This window comes from Anolis sagrei, chromosome 3 (genome assembly GCF_037176765.1).
Source record: "Anolis sagrei isolate rAnoSag1 chromosome 3, rAnoSag1.mat, whole genome shotgun sequence".
NCBI classification, from domain to species: domain Eukaryota; kingdom Metazoa; phylum Chordata; class Lepidosauria; order Squamata; family Dactyloidae; genus Anolis; species Anolis sagrei.
Genome location: NC_090023.1, coordinates 215,908,455 through 215,932,169, shown reverse-complemented (window position 1 = coordinate 215,932,169; position 23,715 = coordinate 215,908,455).

The following is a 23,715-nucleotide window of genomic DNA, read 5'->3' as shown; positions in this document are numbered from 1 at the left end:
AACTTAAAGAGGAAGTTTCCTCACATAATTCCATTCCTATATCATCAAAGGGGAGGGGGGCAGTGGCTACCAGGAGGAGTAAAAATAAACCCCTTTTGGGAAACATGCATGTAAAGTAGGGAAAGGAATCCTTCAGCTTAGTCCTATCTCTAGTCTAGCTTCTCACTGAGGTTTGGAAACTTGATGACACAAGAGATTTGTGCAGTTCAGGGATAAAACCCAACACAGAGCAAACCACATCCCAGTTCAATCCAAGTTTATTGCTTATTTATTTATTTACAGTATTTACATTCTGCCCTTCTCACAAAAGGGACTCAGAGAAGATCACAGAACACATATATGGCAAACATTCAGTGCCATTATACAATGACAAGACAGACAACTGTACATATATATATATATATATATAGAGAGAGAGAGAGAGAGAGAGAGAGAGGCTTTCCCATCTTCGGCATCTTGGAGGCTGTGCTCAGTTCTGGCCCATGGGGGAGGAGGGTGTCTGCTGTCGCTCCATCTTCCCTGCTGAAGAGCTTTGTTCATAAACTTCCTCCCTGATCGAATCACAGGCATTTTCTGGAATTTCCTTATGGGTGCATTCAATATTAAATACCTCCCCACTTTAAGAAGTACCCGTTCATCTGCTCACATTTGTTTTCAATCTGCTAGATAGGCAGAAGCTGGGATGGAAGGCCAGGAGTTCACCCCAACCCAGGCTTTGAACTGTCAGTCTTTCAGTTGGCAAAATTTACTGCAGCTGGTGGTTAATCTGCTGTGCTAAAGCATGCATGTATGAGTTGCTGAAGGTTTTTCAGGCTGTATGGCCATGTTCTAGAAGCAGTCTCTCCTGACATTTCACCTGCATCTATGGTAGGCATCCTCTGAGATTGTGAGTTTGTGACCTCACAACCTCCGAGAATGCCTGCCATAGATGCCGGTGAAATGTTAGGAGAGAATGCTTCTAAAACATGGCCATACAGCCAGAGAAACCTACAACAACCCAGTGATTCCAGCCATGAAAGCCTTTGACAATACATGTGTGTATGTCTTCAAGTCATTGTGGTGATCCTAAGGCATCCTATCACAGGTTTTCTTGGCAAGATTTGTACAGAAGAAATTTGCCTTTGCCCTTCTCACTCTCTGAGATTCAGAGAGTGTGACTTGCCCAAGGCCACACAGTAGGTTTCCATGGCTGATCAAGAATTCGAACCCAGGTCTCCAGAGCTGGAGCCCAATGTTCCATTCACTACACCATCTCTCTTCAAACAAATACCTGGATTTTTAATTGCCTCCATTTCAGCAGGAATAAACAAACTTCTAACAGCTATTCAGCATTAGCGAGCAATAAAATGTTAATGGAAGGCAGGACTGCTAATAAACAACAGCAACAAAACTTTAGCTGGTGAATCCTGATGTGTCGATGTCTTTTCTGTAACCAGGTGCCACCAAGTAAAAGTCTAATTAAACAGGATTAGGAGGCAATATCATTGTCTTGTTCGAAAGGTCTTCTCTTTTCCTTGGAGCTGGAAATGAAGTTTGGTCATGCACCAGTAAGGCAGCCAACCCTTCTAGGTACTGTGTTTATCGCACAAAGAACTCTATCTACCTGTCTAACTACCTTTCTATCTTTCTCTCAACTCAAACTTTCAGCATCCATTAATTTAAAATAATAAAGGTTACATTCAAAGACAGATTTCAGTACTGGCTTCGAAGTACTTCTCCAATAAGTTGACCTCCAGATATGAGGGTTGAATGAAAAGTAATGCTTCAACCTTCATTACTTGGGTTTGGATGGGAATATTTTAATAAATCAAATGCAGTAATAATCCCTAGAATGTGCTTTTTAACTACTACTATTCTCTTTTCCACATAATCATAGACAATTGGATACATTTCTGCCAATGATAAACAAGTTTTTTGAAGCCGTCATAGAAGAAGTCGACACTCTGTTTCTGCAACCAGTGTCTCACGGTTCCCTCAACGTACCCATTGTGCACAGATCTTCCAATAACCAAGCAAAGCAATAATGTGACCCACACATTCTTGTGAAATGCTGATTATGCTTGAAATTTTTCTCTGAGTGATACAATGATCATCCTGAATCAATCTGTCAACCTTTTGCTTGTGAAACTCGGTGGTCGCTGTCACAGGATGTCCAACTCTTTGTTTTTCATGCAAGTCAGATGTTCCCACCTTAACATCTTTAAACATACTCACCCAACAATGCACAGTACTCACATCAACGCAATCACCATAAACAGCTTGTATTCTCTGATGAATCTCCTTTGGAGTGACACCTTCTGTTGTCAAGAATTCAATGACTGCACGTTGCTTAAGTCGCATTGACCGACTGTCTGCGCAGGATTCCATACTTTGCACTTTAACAACACAACCATACAATGCTAAGGCTTCCCACCAAAATGGAACTGTAGAGGAGGGTCTACTGAACAAGCCATACCAGTACTGCCATGTGTTGAGGAGTTTCAAAGGTAGAGGCATTACTTTTCATTCCACCCTCGTATATCAGATTGTATTCCACCCTCGTATATCATTCCACCCTCGTATATCAGAATTGCCCTCTTCTGTATGGGGTGGATGAATTCTTGCTGCTAGCCAGTCTAAGTCCCTCTACGGAGGTAGAGAAGATCAGGATATAAAAGTTTTAAATAAATAAACAAACAAACAAACAAATAAATAAACGAATTCAAAATACCAGGGGAGCATGAGGTTTGGGATAATAGGGATATTTTACAAATTTGCAGAAAGGGGAAGTGGTTGAATATGTGGATAACAAAAAAACAAAAACAAAACTATGGTGATAAAAAGTCTGAAGAATTTTTGCCATAGTGCTTCCTGAGTGCTATATTATATGTCCTTCCACCTCCCCCCCCCCCCCCCTTTTCTATCAGGAAGACTTGGAAAATGAAACAACCCCTTGAAACAACCAAGGAATATTCTGAGTGTGGAGTGCAAAGTACTATGTCAGGTCTCTGCCCAACCTGTAGCTCAAAATTATGAAGAGCAAGCCTGGAGGAAGGATGGATTTATTTACTAATCCAGAGCTGTAAGAGCATTGACTCTGAGTTCCGAATCTTGTTCACAAAGATCAAGGCAGTTTGAAATTGCCCTCTCCCAATATTCTCAGATGAAAGAAAGGGAAGGAGAGTGAAAAAGTCCCTGTCTTTCCTCTCTATAAGCAGAGATGGAAAATCTGTGGCTGGCAGATGTTGCTAAACTCCCAATTGTCAGTCTCAGACAGCACAGATAATGTTCATGAATAATGGGACCATAAATTCAGCAACACTTGGAGGGCCACTCAATAACAATGTGTTGCGATTTCATGATGTAATCCTATGTAAATGTCTCATTTAAATTAAAAGGGCATTTCTGCAGAATATGCATGGGCAAAACAATACTACAAGTCTCGATCCAAGGTTGCTGTCATTCCAGGGTGATCTAAAGCAAAATGCACATTACTTTGTGGAAACAGAAGAATATCTTGAAGTATGTCATCACTTGGATGAAGTGCCACTAGGCAAAATAACATGGAGGATAGCAGATGCTGGAAGCTTGTAACAAAGTGCTGGAGAAGAGAGCTGTGTGTTATACAGTCTGGCCTAATCCCCTGTACCTTATTGTTGGAAAAACTAACAATCTTGCATGCACATTGAGTCTCTCTGTGTAGCCTAACTCTCTGAATTAGTTTGCCTCAGGTCAAACAGCCGAGCCCTCCCATGCTCTAAGCATTTACACAATGTCAATACTTATTGGCTATAATAATTAAGCCACAATGAAACTAATTTTTGTGGCCTCTCAATGTGTTCCTTCTCCACCATTTTCTGGAAACACTGTATCATAGAAGGGGTGTTCATCAGATGTGTTGGGTCATGTGCCCACCATATCTATTTTATTGGTGGTGTAATGCTATGTGGAGATGATGAGAGGTGTATTATAACACATATAGAAGATACTTATGCTTTCATATCCACAGTAAAGTACAGAAATCTTTACATTTAGTACAGCCTTTTTATCCTTCCTCAGGTGAATTGAGTGGTTTCCTTTGTCTTTGACTTAGAGCACTTCCACACAGTCATATAACCCAGAATATTATGGCAGAAAATCCCACAATATCTGCTTTGAATTGGATTATTTGAGTCCACACTGCCATATATTGCAATTCAAAGCAGATAATGTGAAATTTTATTCAGCTGTGTGGAAGGGGCCAGAATGGTTAAGCTTTGCATGAGCAATATGTATGCATAAAGGAAGAGGGGCTAACCAAGGGCAAGATGGATGGATGGTATCCTTGAAGTGACTGGATTGACCTTGAAGGAGCTGGGCGTGGTGACGGCCGACAGGGAGCTCTAGCGTGGACTGGTCCATGAAGTCACGAAGAGTCAGAAACGACTGAACATCTGTCCCTAGTGTCTGCTGCCATCTCACACAGCTTAACATAACAGCATTGGGAGGGGGGGAGGCAATAAACGGGATTATTATTTCAGACATATATATCCCATCTTTCTCACTCCCGAAGGGGTGGGGGACTCAAGGTTGTTCACAACCGGCACCCATTAGATGCCAACAATAGTAGTAATAAAATCACATCTAAGCATTAGTTAAAATAGCAGAATTAAAACATTAATTTAAAAATAAGACAAATCTGAATTCAAACCCAGAGTCATAATCTGAGGTCTGTCCATTGTCAATCACAGAAGAGAGGGAGCCAACCTAATTTCATTAGGGAGTGAGTTCCACAGATGGGGGGGGGGGGGCACTGAGAAGGCCCTGTATCTCATCCCCACCAATTGCACAGGATGATCCCCATATCCATAGGGATACATTTCCAGGTCTTTGTGTGGATACCAGAAACCCCAATAAGAAGGAACTCTGTTAATAATCATTGGGACAAATGATGTTTATACAAAGAAGAATTCAGAAGTCCCTAAGTAAATAAACAAAACTGTGGATAAGTGAAATCATCTGTTCTGCCAATATCAGGGTCATACTGTACTTCATTCTACCACCTAAAGGGAAAGACTAACTGAACCAAGGTGATGTTCCTTTGAGGTTTTAACTCCCGCTTTACTGTATATAAAATAGATCCCAGTGACAGGTGCAGCAGGCTGTAGCTCCCGCCCTACATTCATCTCAGCCCAAGCCATCATTAATACTAATAAAAACATCACTATGGAAACTGGTACACCCCAACAGTCTCGGAGTAGCGACCCTTGGAAAAAGGCAGGGTCCTCCAGCTCCAGCCAGACATGAATCATTTTTCTTTGCATACTTTAAAGGAATTACCTGTGTTATGCAAGGCTGTCATTGCCAAGCACATCTATGGATCTGCAAGTGATTTCCATAAATCAGGGGCATTGGGTCCAGCAGAGAGAAGGGCCTTAGGAAGATGATGGAACTCTCTTTGAACATGTAATGAAGTGTTCCAGAGGCTGCAGTTATTTTTCTGCTTGTTAAGGATTTTTTTCTCCTTTTCCCACTTTTGAATTTGATTTTAAATTAAAATGTCGCCAAAAGAATGTTTTATTGGTGATCACCGTTATGATAAATTTATGCCTCAATAATTACTTTTCACATGGTATTGATTCCTACTGGCAGAGTATGTGTGTATGTGAATGTGACTGGATGAAGGAATGCACACACACAGAGCAGATTTAATAAGATTTTTCAAAAATAGAGCCACGCCATGAAGAACTCAAAGGGATACCTTAAAATGAAAAAAACTCCAACTGTTTCTGTGGAATGATTAAAAACAAACAACTGTCCCACAAAAACCAACCAGGAGGATGAATTATTTAGCAACAAAATCAAAGCTAGATATCAGTAGAGCTATTGAAAGTATATCCTTAGGAGTTAAAATGAGAAACAATTTTCAAAATCTAGAGGAAAAAGCAACAAGGTGTATCAATTGAGGGATCCAACCATCTGCTTTATATCTCAAAGCAATAATCAAACAAAGGATTCCCTCAAGCAGGAAGCAGCCAGGCTTTGAAGCTGTAAGGCCATACAATGCTAATCAAGGTGGCCAATGGCAACACTCACACTTGCCTCAAGCAGACAAGAGTTCTTTCTCCCACCCTGGACATTCCACAGATATATAAATCTCACTTGCCTAGTTTCTAACAGACCTCACAACTTCTGAGGATGCCTGCCATAGATGGGGTTGAAACGTCAGGAGAGAATGCTTCTGGAACATGGCCATACAGCCTGGAAAACTCCCAGCAACCCAATAATCAAATGACTGCTATTTGCAACCACTGAAATCAATGAGAGTTTAAGTATTTATTTCAGCATGATATAGATTGCACACTGGCTTATTAATCAAATGGTGGAACATTGAATTTTAAAATTTGATTTTAATGATGATAATAGAAGTGGCAGAGGCTTCCGATGAAAGGGCTTTAGCATTTATACCATTGTTGCAAACAATTTGTGCATTTCGGTGTTCTGGAAACACTTTACATGCTGCTCCAGATGACAAATGCCTTCCCCCCATATTACTTGATCAAGATAAATTGCTATGCTAAATTGTTTCTAATTATAACCTGTTATAACATGCTTTAGCATTTAAACTCTCAATTAATTAATTAGTTTAAAGCAATGGTCCTCTAAGTACAAAGTTAAATGCTTCGATAAGGAAGTGTGGACAGATGTCAGAACTGGAATGAAAACTAGGTCTTCTTCTGCTCTCCCTTCATTCCCTCTGGTAGTCTTTCCCAACTTTTGTTCCCTAAATGTCATTGTATTCAATCACCAACCATCCCTGGCCATTTTCATGCTATAACTATTGTAATCTTGTATTTGAGGACCCAAGGTTGGGAAAGGCAGCCAAGGTTGCTCCACGGCTGGGATAAAATATCAGCCCCAATGCATCCTTTCCCATATATACCTCAATATGTGATGCTTTCGGTTGTCATTTTCTTTTGACTACAGTTCCAGGTGACCTTACTTCTCTGTGTCCATGTCCCCATACACTCTTCCCTACTTTCAGTTTCCTTCTCTAAGCATATTGGGGGGGGGGGGGGGGGGGATGGAGACAGAAAGGTGGGGAAAGGGTACAGGATCTTGGGACTTTCAGAAGTTGTTAGGCCACAGATGAGCCCTAACCAGCATAGTTAAAGGTGATGTATATTAGGACTGATAGTTCAGTTCCATTGGGAAGGTTACATATTAATTATTTTCTTGTGCTGACTTTCAATTGTATTTTTGAATACCTTTTCTCAGTTCTGAGAACCCATGGTCTCATCGAAGAATATAAATTCATATTAAGTATACTTTATTTGGAATTCTGAAATCCAAAACATCCAAAATCCAAAACTATCTACATAAGTGGCAGAGACAGCAACACCTTTGCTTTCTGATGGGTACACAAACTTTGTTTCATTACAAAATTATTTAAAATAGTTTATAGAATTATCTTTAGGATATTTGTACCTGTGGTCGCACAGTGGGTTAAACCACTGAACTGCTGAACTTGCTGACCAAAAGATCGGCAGTTCGAATCCGGGGAACAGGGTGAGCTCCCACGGTTAGCCCCAGCTTCTGCCAACCTAGCAGTTCGAAAACATGAAAATCTGAGTAGATCAATAGGTACTACTTCTGTGGGAAGATAACGGCTCTCCATGCAGTCATGCCAGTCACATGACCTTGGAAGGGTCTATGGACAACGCCGGCTCTTCGGCTTAGAAATGGTGATGAGCACCAACCCCCAGAGTCGAACATGACTGGACTTAATGTCAGGAGAAAACCTTTACCTTTACTTACAGGGCTTATATGACACATAAATTACATTTGGGTCCCATCTCCAAGATAAATCATCCAAAACACTGCTGGTCACAAGCGTTTCAGGTAAGGGATATACAACCTTTTTTCTAAGTGCATACATAATCCAAAATGCCTCCTAAATAATTCCAGAATTTCAAAAGATGTCTGACTATCAATTATTATTTTTTTAAATGACTATTAGTGTACATACATAGCAGCAGCCATATGCCTGGCTCTTTACAAATACTCTTGAAGGTCAACCCTGTGATCTACTGCCTAAAGTCTTTTTGATTGTTGGCACCAAACAGTGTGGAAAAGAGCACTGATGGAAAACTCATCCATTACATATCAATCCAGGCTGCAAAAGAGTTTGGTTTCACTTGGGTCCTTTCAGTGCATGTCGTTTCTATATCTCTCTGTCTCTCATGTAAACAAACTCATGATCCAATCACTAGTCCAGCAGATGTTGTTTGGAAAGATCAGAGAACTTATCCAGTTCATCTTTAGATGAGTGGAACCCATTGGATCAGACATCAATGACTTCCTCCTTTTGTCCATTCTGTACATATCTTTTTGCTGATCACTATATGGTCTACTCAGAAGTAAGTTCCATTGCAGTCAATGGTGCTGAACTGCTGATTAAGATGAAATAGGACTGTTTTGTAGCAACCCTGCCTTTTGTTTTAATTTTTCTGTCTAGTAAATGATAGAGGTTGGTTAGATGCTTGCATTCTGGGGTGCAGATATATAATTTAAAAATAAAACCAAAACTAATACCATTTTACAAACATTGTTTTCCTACCATAGGTGGTATAAAAGAAGGTAAGAAAAATAAGCAGAGGGACGTAACATATAAAAACACGAGCGCAATAAAGTCTCTTAAAAGAATGTTGTATCTGCCACAGATATTTTGGCGTAAAAATAACGGCAAATTCACTGGCAATATTACAGGAAGAACAAAGAGAGAATTTATGATCCTGGTCTATTACTAGTGGTGAAACAATTAATTTTAAATTCTTTTCATAAGAACACATATAACTTCTGAGTAGGAAATGACATGTGGTTGAACCTAAAGGCCAGTAAAATCTGATGATTTTACTGGTAGCATTCTGAATGAAGTATTTTGAAATCACATCTAATGTAAAAAACTGTAAATGTAAGACTTATTCACTATTGATTACTCCATGTATTACTATCTACCTTGGATACCTGACATTGGCTGGGTTATTTGAAAAGGTTTTTTTTATTGTACAAAATGCATAAGGTTGTGGGTGAACTACAACTCACATCATGCCAGGTTAACCCCCTGAAACTCCACCAGTAGTTAAAGTTTGTCATGTTGATCAGGTTTACTCCAGATGCATTATTGGTGGGGTTCTGTGTGGCTGCAGGATAGACTACAACTCCCATCATGGTGGGTCAGTCCCTTCAAATCCCTCCAGTAGATTCAGTTGATCATACGGGTTCTGTGTGCCAAGTTTGGTCCAGATTCATCATCAGTGGTAGTCACAGTGTCTCTGGATATAAGTGAACTACAACTTCCAGAAGTGAAGGCCAGTTCCCCCCTAACCCTTCAGTATTTTCAGTTGGTCATGGTGGTTCATGGTGTGCCAAGTTAGGTCCAGAGCCATCATTGGTGGACTCCAGAGTACTGATTAGTTCTGTCTTGTTTGTTGTGCAGACAGAGTTGAAAAGAGTAGGAAAGGATTAAGTGAGTGCTCCTAGTGGCGCAGTGAGTTAAACCGCTGAGCTGCTGAACTTGCTAACCGAAAGATCGAAGGTTCAGATCTGGGGAGTGGGATAAGCTCCTGCTGTTTAACCCCAGCTTCTGCCAAGCTAGCAGTTCAAAAACTTGCAAATGTGAGTAGATCAATAGGTACTGCTCCAGTGGGAAGGTAACGGCACTCCATGCAGTCACAGGAACTTGGGGGTGTCTATGGACAGTGCTGGGTCTTCGGCTCAGAAATGGAGATGAGCACCAACACGACTAGACTTACTGTCAGGGGAAAACCTTTACCTTTAGTGGTCGGGATCATGAAATTCTACACCAATGAAGAGAGTAAGAAAGACTGGGATGTCTGTGGTGGAGGAAACACATAAAATCTAGGATGAAATTGACCCCAAATGAAAGCATTCCTTGAGTGGTGAGCAATATGGTGTTTGGGGAGGACATTGGCAGGGGTTGGGCTATGTGTTCATGGTGCTTGCTATAACCTGCAATGTCATTTTAGGGAGGGCTTTTGGTGGCTCCTCAGCACAGTGGGCTAAAGTTGTTTGTAGAAGTGGGAGCCTGACTGTGGAAGTGGGTACCCCAGCCACATACACATATGCATATTTTCACTTTTTATAGATTAAAATTAGGCCATCTACATTTCTGGCAGATGATGCCCAACGTTTCATTCCCAGAAACTGACAGTCATCCATGGACTCTTGGCAAATCTACTTTTGATCTCTGCTGCTGTCTGGTTCAAAACAGTAGCTATTGTTAAAAGTCATGGCCAAATCGGAGCCCCCGGTGGCGCAGTGGGTTAAATCCCTGTGCCAGCAGGACTGAAGACCGACAGGTCGCAGGTTCGAATCTGGGGAGAGGTGGATGAGCTCCCTCTATCAGCTCCAGCTCCTCATGCGGGGACGTGAGAGAAGCCTCCCACAAGGATGATAAAAACATCAAATCATCCAGGCGTCCCCTGGGCAACGTCCTTGCAGACAGCCAATTCTCTCACACCAGAAGCGACTTGCAGTTTCTCAAGTCGCTCCTGACACGACAAAAAAAAAAAGGCCAAATCAGTCCGTTGACCTGACTCTGTAAAGATTTTTAAAAAATTAAATGAAAAAGGAACCTTTTCCATCCATCTATCCATCTTGTTCATTAGTGACATAAAACCTGCCCTTGTAGTTCATTAATCACAAATCATTTTATGAAGCACTGATGTGTGTAAAATCATATATTTTGTATCAAAATCAAGCATATATCAAATATGCTTTCAACAGAAGAATTTTTATCTCTAAAGATAAACTTTTTCAAGCAGTCATTTTGCCTTGACTCTGAACATGAAATGTTCAGAAGTGATGAATGAAGTGGTAGATTGGTCTGACAGAGACACAAACAGTCATTTCACAGTGCTAGGATCACATCAACAAGCTGGATGGAAGGCAGAAGCCATTATGCAGTTTATTTTGGTCCGTCTCCTCTTTTACATGTTTATGAAAAATATATTAAAAGATATGACTGTCCAACAATGGAGGGAAGCAGGACATCCAAAATGGGATGGGAACCCACCTTTTCACTTAATTTATGTGGCTCTCCTGGGAAGAAATATTAACATGGGTGATTTGGACAAACCATTTTGGAAGCACTGGATGAGTATGGTGTCCAGATACTTGTAGGATTGCTTGCTGTTTCTTCAGCACCAACATAGTAAAGGTAAAGGTTTCCCTTGACATTAAGTCTAGTCATGTTGACTCTGCGCGGTGGTGCTCATCTCCATTTCTAAACCAAAGAGCTGGCGTTGTCTGTAGACGCCTCCAAGGTCATGTGGTCAGCATGACTGCATGGAGCTCCATTACCTTCCCGCCAAAGTGGTACCTATTGATCTACTCACATTTGCATGTTTTCATACTACTAGGTTGGCAGAAGCTGGGCCTAAAAGTGGGAGCTCGCCCCGTTCCCCGGATTCGAACTGCCAACCTTTGATTAGCAAGTTCAGTTTAATCCGCTGCACCACCAGGGGGCCCTGTTGGCATAGCACCAACATAAGTCTTCCCAATTCATTTCTACATATCCCAATCAATATTAGGAAATTGATTTTTGCTCTCAGAACCCACTGAATTTCAGGGAGAGATGGGGCAGGGAGAAAAGTTTTTCTATCATGGCATATTACAACTACTCATCTGCAAATTGGAACCAGTCAGAGTGGAGGTGCCATAAAATATGGGGTGCACTTCTGTCCAGGGTTCCAGCCACTCCAAACTTTATTTTTCATTTTGATAATATATTTGGTTTTGGGAGATTGACACAATTCTACCCAGTCCTGGGTACATCTTTGATTTTTATATTTTCAATTAATTTTTCCCAGGTCATATTTGTCCCTTGGAACATTTTAAAACAACAAGGAATTTATTCAATCACTAAAGTAATTCAGTCTTATTGTCATGTGGTTTCATGTCATTTTTGGCTTATTGATACACTAAGATAGCACAGGGTTTTCTTAGCAAGATCTTTTTTCAAGGGGGGAAAGTGTCCTGACCTTACTTTGAGGCTGAGAGAGTATGAGTTGCCCAAGTTCAAGCCAGGTTTCCATGACTGAACAGGCATTTAAAGCCTGGTCTCCTTGTCTTCTAATCCAAAACTCAAGCTACTACACCATCTTGGCTCTGAGTCTACCCTGTTTAGAGACCCACTCCGTCCTCATTTTCACCATCTTCTCACATTATTTTTATTTTTCACCTGCTACTCAGTGCTATTATTTCTTTCTCTCTAATTTTCTGTTGATTTCACTCTCCATAGGCTATTACATTATTATTGGTTCTTTCTTTCTTTCTTTTTTGCACACCAGTTAATATTAGTGAAATCTCTACCAGTTAATATTGGCCTGAAATTGCCAGGTTACAAAGGCAACCTTACTCTATGTAGGGTTGCCTTTGAAGATTGTTTGAAAGCTTCAAGTGGTCCAACAGGCAGCAGCCAGATTTCTCACCAGAGCAGTGTACATGGAGCATACAACCCCCCTGTTACGTCAGCTCCACTGGCTGCCAGTCTGCTACCAAGCACAATTCAAAGTGCTGGCCTTAGCCTATAAAGCCCTAAACGGTTCTGGCCCAGCTTACCTGTCTGAACATATATCCCTCTATAAATCACCTTGGAGGTTTGGATCTTCTCGGGGGGCCCTGCTCTCAGTCCCACCTCCTTTGCAGTTGCGGCTGGTGGGGACAAGGGAACCTCGGCTATGGAACTTCCTCCCCAGTGAAATCAGATCAGGTCCCTTCTTCCTGGTCTTCAGAAAAAAATTAAAAACATGGATATGGGACCAAACCTTTGGACAGTAATGCAATTCAATATATGATGATGTGCGATCACAGCTGGAAGGGCTCCTGGACTATGATTTCGGATTGTGTGTTTATTTTTAATAATTGTTTTTCATGTTTATATGTTTTTAATTTTATATTTTTAATGTATATGTTTATTTTATTATATATCTGTTTTATGTGACATTGAATTATTGCCTATTGTAAGGCCGCTCTGAGTCCCATTTGGAGTGAGAAGAGCGGGGTATAAATACAGTTCATAAATAAATAATAAACTTTCTGTTGTAGGTGAGTGGTGTTGTTTGTGTTGTATTTGAATGGCCATGGGAAAATGCTAATAAATATTAAAAAGAGTGATGATTTTCAACAATAGTTCGTGTAAACACATAGTAAAGTTTAACTCTTGGCCAACTATCAAGGACAGACTTATCTGAAAAGCTTTAACTGGAAGTCTTGAATGGCTATCTGCAAGTCATCTTTGGTAACACCCTCCTGATGTGTTGGAGTACCGTTACCATATCTCTATTCCAGGTTCAATAAATGAAAAGGTTTAGTGCCAGTCTTTGGCTCTGCTGGTACACCAGGCTGTATTAAAGGAAGTTAATACTTCAAAATTCCTACAAAGAAGGAGGGAAGAAAGATAGAAGCAATAGTTAGGTCCGAGCAACATTCAGATATTGAACAGCCATATCTGATGGGGCAAATCCCACAGTCAAATAGATGGATTTGTCTTCCATATTATTCCTGGTTCTATATTCCTAGGCTTGGAAAGGACCCAAAGATCTGTTCCTGCGATCTTCTGCCCTGAGCCAGGATTCAATATGCATTAACACTCTTCCAGCTTAAACTGTGCCACAAGCAGAGAATGGGCACAAACAAGCAGCTCCATGCCAGAGCTGCCTGCCAAATGCAAGGAATGGCTTAGTAAATAAGGGGAAATGTGTGCTCTTGTGGTGACTTTATTATTATTATTATTGTTTTATATGTCTCGGGGTGCCTCCTCAGGAATGTCTACATCAGCGTTGCGACTTTTACAGGGCGATACTGAGCATGTCTACTCAGAAGTCATCTCCAGTGAATTCAGTGCAATTTATTCCCAGTGAAGTATTTATGAGATTGTGTCTTTCATTTCCTTCCCCCATTATCAGCAGGCAGCTGAACAGCAATATTTATTTATTTAGCTAGCAAAAGGGAGGCCATCACCACACTAGGAATTATTTCTGTTGTCCAGCATGTTTCCATACAAAATCTGATTTGTTATTTTTAATGGACATAGAATAAATCGTGGAAGGATGAAGGGTGGCTCTGGGGATGTTTGTGGCCCCTAAACCTCCAAATACCCAAGACCACCCTTTTTCTGGACTATTTTTTTCTCCTTAAAGTCTTTAGGATAGGGGTTCTCAACCTTATTAATGTCACAACCCCTTAATACAGTTCAGCATGTTGTGGTGACCCCCAACCATAAAATTATTTTCGTTGCTACTTTGTATCTGTAATTTTGCTACTGTTATGAATCATAATGTAAATATTTTGATATGCCAGATGTATTTTCATTCACTGGACCAAAATTGGCACAGATACCTGATATGCCCAAATTTGAATACTAATGGGGTTGGGGAGGGGATTGATTTTGTCATTTAGGAGTTGTGGTTGCTAGAATTTATAGTTAACCTACAATCAAAGGGAATTCTGAACTCCACCAATGATGGAATTAAACCAGACTTGGCACACAGAACTCCCATGACCAACAGAAAATACTGGAAGGGTTTGGTGGGCATTGGCCTTGAGTTATGAAGTTGTAGTTCACCTACATCCAGAGAGTACCGTGGACTCAAACAATGATGGATTGGCACGAATACTCAATATGTCCAAATGTGAACGCTGATGGAGTTTGGGGAAAATAGACTTGACATTTGGGAGTTGTAGTTACTGGGGTTTATAGTTCACTACAATCAAAGAGCATTCTGAACCCCACTAATGAGAGAATTGGGCCAAACCTCCCACACAGAATCCCATGACCAAAAGAGAATACTGTGTTTTCTGATGGTCCTTGGTGAACCCTCTGACACCCCCTTCACAACCCTCCCCCTGGGTCCCAACCCCAAGGTTGAGAAGCACTGCTTTAGGAGCAGAAATGTACCTTTTTAATGTGTTTGAGGGCCTCCACATGATTTACCATAAGAAAAAAATCTTGTTTTTCAATACCACTTTTAATTTCTGCATGAAGGATGTTTTTGAGGTCTATTCATCTCCATAGACAGAAACCTGTCCCACAATTCCTACGATAGTTGCCTCCTCTGAAACAGATGAAAACACAAGGAAAATACCTCCCAAGCAAATACTTAGTGCATTTCTGTAACCATTGTAACCACAACCTATCTACATTCATTTAGGATGAATAAACATGGTTCAGAAGGACATTTGAATTGCCATGGATTTGTGAAGCTAAAGCAAGCTTTTTCGTTTTGTACTTTTTAAAAAATGAAACGACATTAAACCATTTCAGGATATTTAGGTGTGAGTCATAATCCTAAGGAAAATAATAAGGTGTACTTATTAAGGTTTTGATATGTTTTAATGATGGTTTAATGTATATGTTTATTTTATTATGTATGTTTGTTTGGCATCAAATCGCTGCCTGTATATGTAAGCTGCCTTGAGTCCCCTGTGGGATGAGAAAGGCGGGGTATAAATATGGTAAATAAATGGTAAATAATACTTTTACTGGAAGAATGAGTGTTATCCTAGATGTCATTTGAAGAGAAAGAAAGGATAAAAAGAGTTAAAAACTGGCAGGATCAGGAGGAGGAGGTGGATTTGGCTGAGTAACAGGGAAGGGGCCGTAAAAACAACTCCTTCTGCTGGACCTAGTTGTACAGCATCAGCTGTCTCCAGCTTGCACAAAATCTAATTTATAACCCACAAATAACTTCCTTCTTATGGCCGCTGTGATTCATGGGGCGCTGTGTCCGTGAGGATGGATTTGTGAGTGACAGCATCTCTCCACAATTTACCAGGTACACACACTGCAGGCCCATCGAGGTCTGATTTACAGCCAAATGTGAGCAAAGGGCTTTGGCTTTGTGCTTTTGCCTGGATTTGAGCAGACGCCTTCTGAAGAGAGGCTGGGAAGGATTGCAAGCCACCCTGCTAGCTGAGCTACCAGATTAAAAAGCCATCAAGTAGCAATGAAAATTCAGAAACAACTGTTCTCCCAGCCTGCTCTGAATCCAAATAGCAATTTAGAAACAAGAGACAACATTTCTTAGTTATTGCTGATGGGTAAGAGTTTTTTTCCCACCCTCTCCTCTCAGTCTGGGGGAGCAGGCGCCTTTGTAATAATGGGATGTCAAGAAACTAAAGTTTAAAATTCAACTTCTCTGGCATATACAGTAATAAAGCAATATCTGTGTTTTGGAAGATATTACAGAACAATGGCTTCAAACAACAGGGAAGGAGGCTCCACCTGAACATAAGGAAGAACTTCCTAACCTTGAGAGCTGTTCAGCAGTGGAACTCTCTGCCCCTGAGTGTGGTGGAAGCTCCTTCTTTGGAGGCTTTTAAACAGAGGCTGGATGGCCCTCTGTTGGGGGTGCTTTGAATGCAATTTTCCTTCTTCTTGGCAGGAGGTTGGACTGGATGGCCTACAAGGTCTCTTCCAAATCTATGATTCTATGAAAAGCCAGCTCAAAAGATACCATTTCAAAGAATCCTAGAGTAAAAAGGGAAACAACTAACCACCAGGAGCCCATTTACACTACAGAATTATAGCACTATTCTTTCATTTTAATTGTCATAGATCCATCCTAGGAAATCAGGGGATTGGCAGTTGAGGGAGAGATGCTTTGAATTTTCAGCCAAAATAGTCTATCACCTCATGAAACTACAGAACTCAAGAATCCCTAAGGTGGAACCACAGCTGTAAAAGTAGATTAATAATGCTACAATTCTGTAGTGCAGATGGAACCCTCGTCTTTAGTTCTTTGCCTTATGGTTCTATGATTCAATGGGATGGCATCTTTCACAGTGGCTCACTACCTCAAACACAAATATTGCTTTAGTGAATGCCAGAAAAGCCATGTTTCAAATGTATCATATAATTGGCCCCTGTCAGGAATAGTAGGCAATGTGTTTTTGACCACAATTCCAGTTACATCATCCAGCAACTGAATGAAAGTGATGGGAGGTGTAATCCAAATTGTTTTGGTTGGAGAAAGTTAGGCGGAATTTTAATTCTTTGGCTTTATAATATGATATCTTTCTCAGGATCTTTCTGTGGAAGGCTAGTCCAAAGTTTTATAGATACAAATAAAAGCGTGCACACACACCCCCAAATTGCAGCCATTATAACCTTGCAGTCTTCCACATACTTGAGCTGAAATGACTATTCACAAATGTCCAATAGTTATTTTTAAAAGTTCATATTCAGAATGGCAGATCTGATATTTCAGCACTGACATTCAAATCGGAATGTTTCACATTATGTTTTACAACCAGTATATCATCCACCCATAAATCCTAAAGCCTTATCTGAAGTCACAGTGTTCAAATGACTTGTTGGGATATCTTGACTGATCTGATGGTGGCAGGCATCATCACATGAGAAACCTGTCAGATGCTGCCAACTGTCAGATACAAAATACCATTGCATGTCAGCTATCAAGTATGGTATAGTAAATACTAGTGAAGAAAATTCTGTACTTGGACACCCCCATTGGTAGAATGAGGGCTGGAGGAGACCCCTGGAAGAGGCTGAGCCCCAGAAGTCACCATGCCACATTTTAAAATCACATTTCAAAATTAAGGCAGGGTACAGAGGGGATACCGAGGGAGCAAAATAATGGAATTGCCTACCCAACAAGCATTCCCCATGTCATTTTATTTCAGTCCATAAATCTCTAGCAATGCAGTAACTTAAACTTTCAGCTGAAAACTTATAAAGAAAGTTAGACACCCAAAGAAAAGGGGCAGGCAAAATGACAAAGAGATATGATCCTGGACCTGCACAATGAACTGCACAATGCAGGGGAGGGCACAGTTCCAATGGCAGAGAGGCCAGGGTAATGGTATCTGACACAAGATGCCAAGACACAATGCATAGGTGATGGAGTCAGAAGGAATTTAAGGTTTTCTATCTCTTTCACAGCCTTTTCTGTTTGTGCTCTTGGCCCACTCTCCTGCCTCCAATGTAGTGTGAGCTTTGCTGGCCACTCTGGGACTAGATAGGCTTTCCCCCATGTTTTGCCCTGCATCTCACATTGTATCTGGGAGACTTTGACAATAGGCTTTGGGGTATTGTTGTTAAATAGGTCATCACATGGCAGAGAGTAAGGGAAGATAAAGTAAGCATTTCATGCACACCCTGGCATCATTTTGATGAAGGCCAGAACTCTAGATCTGCCCCTTTAGGCCTTGGGATCCAGAGCTCCTCCAGATTTTTTGGACTTCATCTCCCAGAAGTTCTAATTAATGTGACGAATAACCAGAAACTCTAGGAGTTGAAGTCCCAAAGATGAGTAGAATCAAAGGTTGACAACTACTGGTTTAGCCAAGGCTTTGATTTGTTTATCTAGCAGAATTAAATAGTGTTTCAGCCATTTATCGGACAATGTAGCTTAAAATTCATTTCACTTTGTCTCTCAGCCTAACCTCTTCATTTACAAAATGATACATTGTCATTCATATCTCAACAAAAGGGAAATGTTGACATAGCAGTAAATCACTTCAAACCTGTTTTTACAGTCCTTGTTACAATATAAAATAACCACAACTGGACACAGTAGCAGTTATAATAAGTAGAAGAGTTGCAAATGATACAACTACTCAGAGGCTTGAAAATGTAACTCCAATTCCTTATCACATTCCATCTCTAAGAAACTGTACCCGAAACAGAACATTCAGCTTGTAAATGCATCTTCTTTTACATGGGTGAAACATTTAGTTTTGTCCCATTGTGAGAAACAGGCTTTGCTATCAGAGGACAACCCAGAGGAAAGCAGCTTGACTCTACCAGGGCATCTTAAAGTAAGGATGGACTGCCATCTACTGAATTTTGCAGTGTTCTGCATGCAGTTGAAACCTTACAAAGGTAACCCACCTCCAAATTTAGCAAAATTGTTGCCTGTTGGCCAGGGATGACAGGGCTAGCAATCCAATAACATTGTAACAACTCATGGTTTCCACGTCTTAGCTATGCTCTCAGTTGCAGGGAAATGTATATACTAGGAAGTGGAAACCTATCAAGAAAAAAGCTCAAGGTTGATCATTCTATATTTATTGTGGCAAACACTAGCAGGGAATTGATATGTATAGATCTCTTTGGGATTTTATTACCAGCTCAGGGCCTGGAAAGGTTTCTAAAAAAGTCCACCAGCCAGTAAGGTGATTGGTTTGATTTTTTTGTTCGCTTGCCTGTGTGATATTGGGTATATTCTCAGTATCTGCTGGAGTTTGTTTCCAGAACCTCTGTGGATAACGAAATAAATAGATGCTCCAGTCTCATTACACATAATAGAGTATTAAAATTGTGTCCCTCAGATAAAAGGGCAGAATCAAGGTTTACTTTTGGGAGTTTTAAAAAAAAATCAAATCATGAATGGTACAGTCAATGGAAGGTGGAATCCATAGAAGCAAAATTCATGGATATAGAGGGCCGACTATATTAGATAGAGACCAGACATATAGGTACTCAGAATGAAATTCCACATAGAGTAGCTATATCTCTGTAACCAGCTTTAATACTGTACTTTTCATCTGGAACTGAGAACAGAGTCAAACAACATACTTATATCTCTAGGTTCTTTATTCCTTTATGTTTAGCTTCAACCTCATATATAGCTTTGGTTCACTTAAATAAATCTGACTGCAGGACTGCTGACCAAGAGGTCAGCAGTTCAAATCCAGGGAGAGTGAGGATGAGCTCCCTCTGTCAGCTCCAGATCCCCATGCAGGGACATGAGATCAGCCTCCCATAAGGATGGTAAAACATCACACATCTGGGCATCCCCTGGGAACAGGCCTTGCAGATGACAAATTATCTCACACCAGAAGTGACTTGCAGTTTCTCAAGTTGCTTCTACACACACACACACATGCACACACAATCTGATGGCATTCTGTTGTTATCCTTGACACGTGTAAAGAAGCCCTTAGAAGAAAACACTTTCTGTTGTTGCAACCATCAAGATTATAATCTTCTTCTGGATAAGGAATTTATTTTTAGATCAGGGTGGTGAATTTAATTACTGTTGAAAGCTATTGGCTTCAACAACCTTGACAACAGTGTCCGGCTTATTTGTGCACAATGGCATACAATACTTATTTGGAGAATTCGAACAAGATTGATGCACATGCCTGATCCAAATAAAGCAGGAAGTTGAAGCTTCAACTCATTTCCCACTGTGCATACCATACAAGCAGAGGTACAAAAGAGGTACAAAAGTTATGTTACAGTTGCAATGCTTAAAAATAACTTTTAAACTTTTACATTTATCCAAAATGAAGTGAATAGTAATCTTTATTGACTTCTAAAATATCTGAATGCTACAAGCAAATGCAAATATGTTCTCCTCTCATCCACTTTGGTCATTTCAGTACCCACAACACATGGGTACTTGGATGTCTACAGACAAGGCACTGCAGTATCATAAAGCTTAGCACAAGCCAGGACTCAAAATATGTTGTATTCATTCTCTAATATTTAACATGAGCACATCTCTATAACTTTACAAGGAACTAAAAGCATTGCACTTAGACATTTTTTTATCCAAATACAATCAGAATGTAATATGGTTATACAGGTTGAATATCAATTATTCAAAATATTTTGGATGAGATGTGTTCCATATTTTTGATTTTTCTGGATTTTGGAATGCTTGCATATGCATAACAGATATCTTGAAAGTGGGGCCTTGCAGGGCACGATGGTGCAATGGGTTGAACTGTTGAATCTGCTGACCTAAAGGTTGGCAGTTTGAAGCTGTGGGTTGGGGTGAACTCCTGCTTTTAGCCCTAGCCAACCTAGCAGTTTGAAAACATGCACATGTGAGTAGATCGATAGGTACCACTTTGGCAGAAAAGTAATAACGGTGCCCATGCAGCCATGCCGGCAACACAATTGGATGTCTACAGACAACAGGTTCCTCAGCTTGGAAATGAAACAAGAGTACATCTCCATAGCCAGAGTTGAGCTCCACTTCCAGAAAGCCGGAGATGAAAGAGGAAGCCTTTATATTTGTTCTGTGTATTTGTATGTCTTGTTATTCTACTGTATTAAATACATTTAATATTTGCTTATCTGTGTACTGTATGATGTAATCAATGTTAAGTCCCCTTGGGCATATTGAGTGGAATATAAACAAAGTGTTGTTGTTGTTGTTGTTGTTGTTGTTGTTGTTGTTGTTGTTATTCTCTGGAGGTTTTTAACTGAAGGTGGATGTTTATCTGTCTGGGTGTTTTGACTGTATTTGCCTGCATGGCAGGGGGCTGGGCTGGATGACCCTTGTGGTCTCTTTCAACTCTATGATTCTGTAATATATATGGTCTCATAACTTTTGAGATTTGCATTTACGGTTGTTAGTAACCAAACATGAACCCCAAAACCTTTCTCTCAAGCTATGCAGTACCCCAACTAAAGGGTTTCCTAGGCAGTAACGATCAGGGCAATGAGAAATAAGAACTATAACATTCTTCTGATTACAGTCCATGTTAAGACAAGCAGCCACAGCAGGACCTGAAGAAGTCACTGAACCCATTGGCTAGCACACTGCTTGGCCTTAGAGGTAGGTTTTGGGGGATGGCATTAGCAGAGATAGCTAGCTATCACAATAGAGCTATGTACAACAATGCAGGATTTCAGCCATTATTTATAACTACCATAGTTACTGCCAAGTCAATGGGAACAGGCATATCGATAGGACTTTTTGCATACACTGTGTTGCTTGGCAAAGATACTAATCTAGTTTTACATAGATTAAAGGAAACTTCTGGAAAAGTGGCTCTCCTCCTCCCTGAGGATAAACCATAAATCTGGATTGTCCATCTGTTCAGATGTAGTATTATTAATCATATATTGCAGTTGAGAATCTCAAGATCTGGGGCCAAATCTGGGGGTCTTTGCCAACTTTTCCGGACCTATCACTTCCAACCAATGGGTGTAGAATAGTTACTTGTTTTTGCCTCCCTCTGCATGGAGTTTTTGCACCCAACTAGAAAAAATATCACATGAGTTCAAGTTCTTTTTGCAAGACAGAGCACTAAACCAGTTGAGCACTTCATAAATAGCAGGCCATTTGCAAGTTTATAGGTTGAAAGGAAACCACAGATGGGAAAACCTACACTTTTGGATCTCTAAAATTTCCAGTCATCATAGCCACTGCTCATGAGGAGGAGGAAGGACCACAGGAATTATACAAACAAGGCATAATTATCTGACTTTTCTGTAATCTGAGCAATACCAGTTCCAAAGCAGATCCAATCTCAAATCAGCATTCCAGAATCTCCAAGACCTGTGATACCCATGATTTGACTCCTGAAATAATGGACATCTCTTTTTCTGGTCAAAATATATGGCTCAGTTCTGGCACCTGCTCAGGTGTGACACATTCTAGAAACTTGAAATAACCACTAATCACTAATTAATGCAGTTTTGGTGGACTTGTGGCTGTAAGACATGGGTTAAACCACTGAGTGGCAGAACTTGCCGACTGGAAGGTTGGTGGGTCAAATCTGTGAGATGGGGTGAGCTCCCACTGTTAGCCACAGCTTCTACCAACCTAGCAGTTTGAAAACATGCAAATGTGAGTAGATCAATAGGTTTTTCCTCAGTGGGAAAGAAACGGTGCTCCATGTAGTCATGCCAGCCACATGACCTAAGAGGTGTCTATGGACAACACAGGCTCTTTGGCTTATAAATGGAAAAGTGCACCACTCCTCAGAGCTGGAAGGTAAAGCCTTTACCTTTATCTGTGGTATGTGTGTCATGTTGTTTCTAGACATTGAATGTTTGCCTTTGTGTTTGTGTATGCTGGAATCCGCCCTGAGTCCTCTCAGGGAGATAAGTCAGAATACAAACAAATATATTATTATTATTATTATTATTATTATTATTATTATTATTATTATCTGCACCATCTGGGATCCATGAGATTTTGAAACCAACTGTATCTGAAGGGCCTCCCCATTAGTACTCGGGCAGACTTTATCAGTCTTAATTGATTTTTAATCTTCAAGCTGAAGAGAAAAATAAAAGTGCAGTGAAAGGAGATATGGGTAAAGCCATGGTTCAGACTTCTAGAGCTTCACATCCCCTCCCCCTTTTAAGGTGTGATTGTGGATACTTGATGATATTAAAGATCTACAGTGTAATTTGATGTACTTTATTACTCTTTTTTTGTATGAATGCATTTTCTCCCTCTGGTGTTAAAATATTTAAAGTGTAATAAATCTTATTTTAGAGGAATAATTTATTATGTGAAATTCATTACTGGAATATTTTCAATATTTTAATGGGTCAGCATGTATTATCAGTCTTAACGACATCAGAAAAGTTTGAACACATCTCAGCATCTTGACAAATGTCACCCAAATGAACAAATCACATGCATCTGAAGCACTGAAGCAATAGTTCACTTTTGTTGAGCTCACACTTCCAACTTGGTTAGTATTAGACACATCTGTTTTTTCCCCCCCAAATCTTATGCAAGGGGGCCCTCTGCTGGTTACAGCATGACATTTCAAAGAGGAACTTTTTCATTTTTAAAAACACTGATACCACATTGCATTTCTCCTAGCTGGAGGATTCTAACAGCAAAGACTACACATCTCTTATCCAGACTTCTGAAATCCGAAATACTTCAAAATCTATAATTTTCTACATGAGTGGTGTAGATAGCAACATTTTTGCCTTCTGTCGGT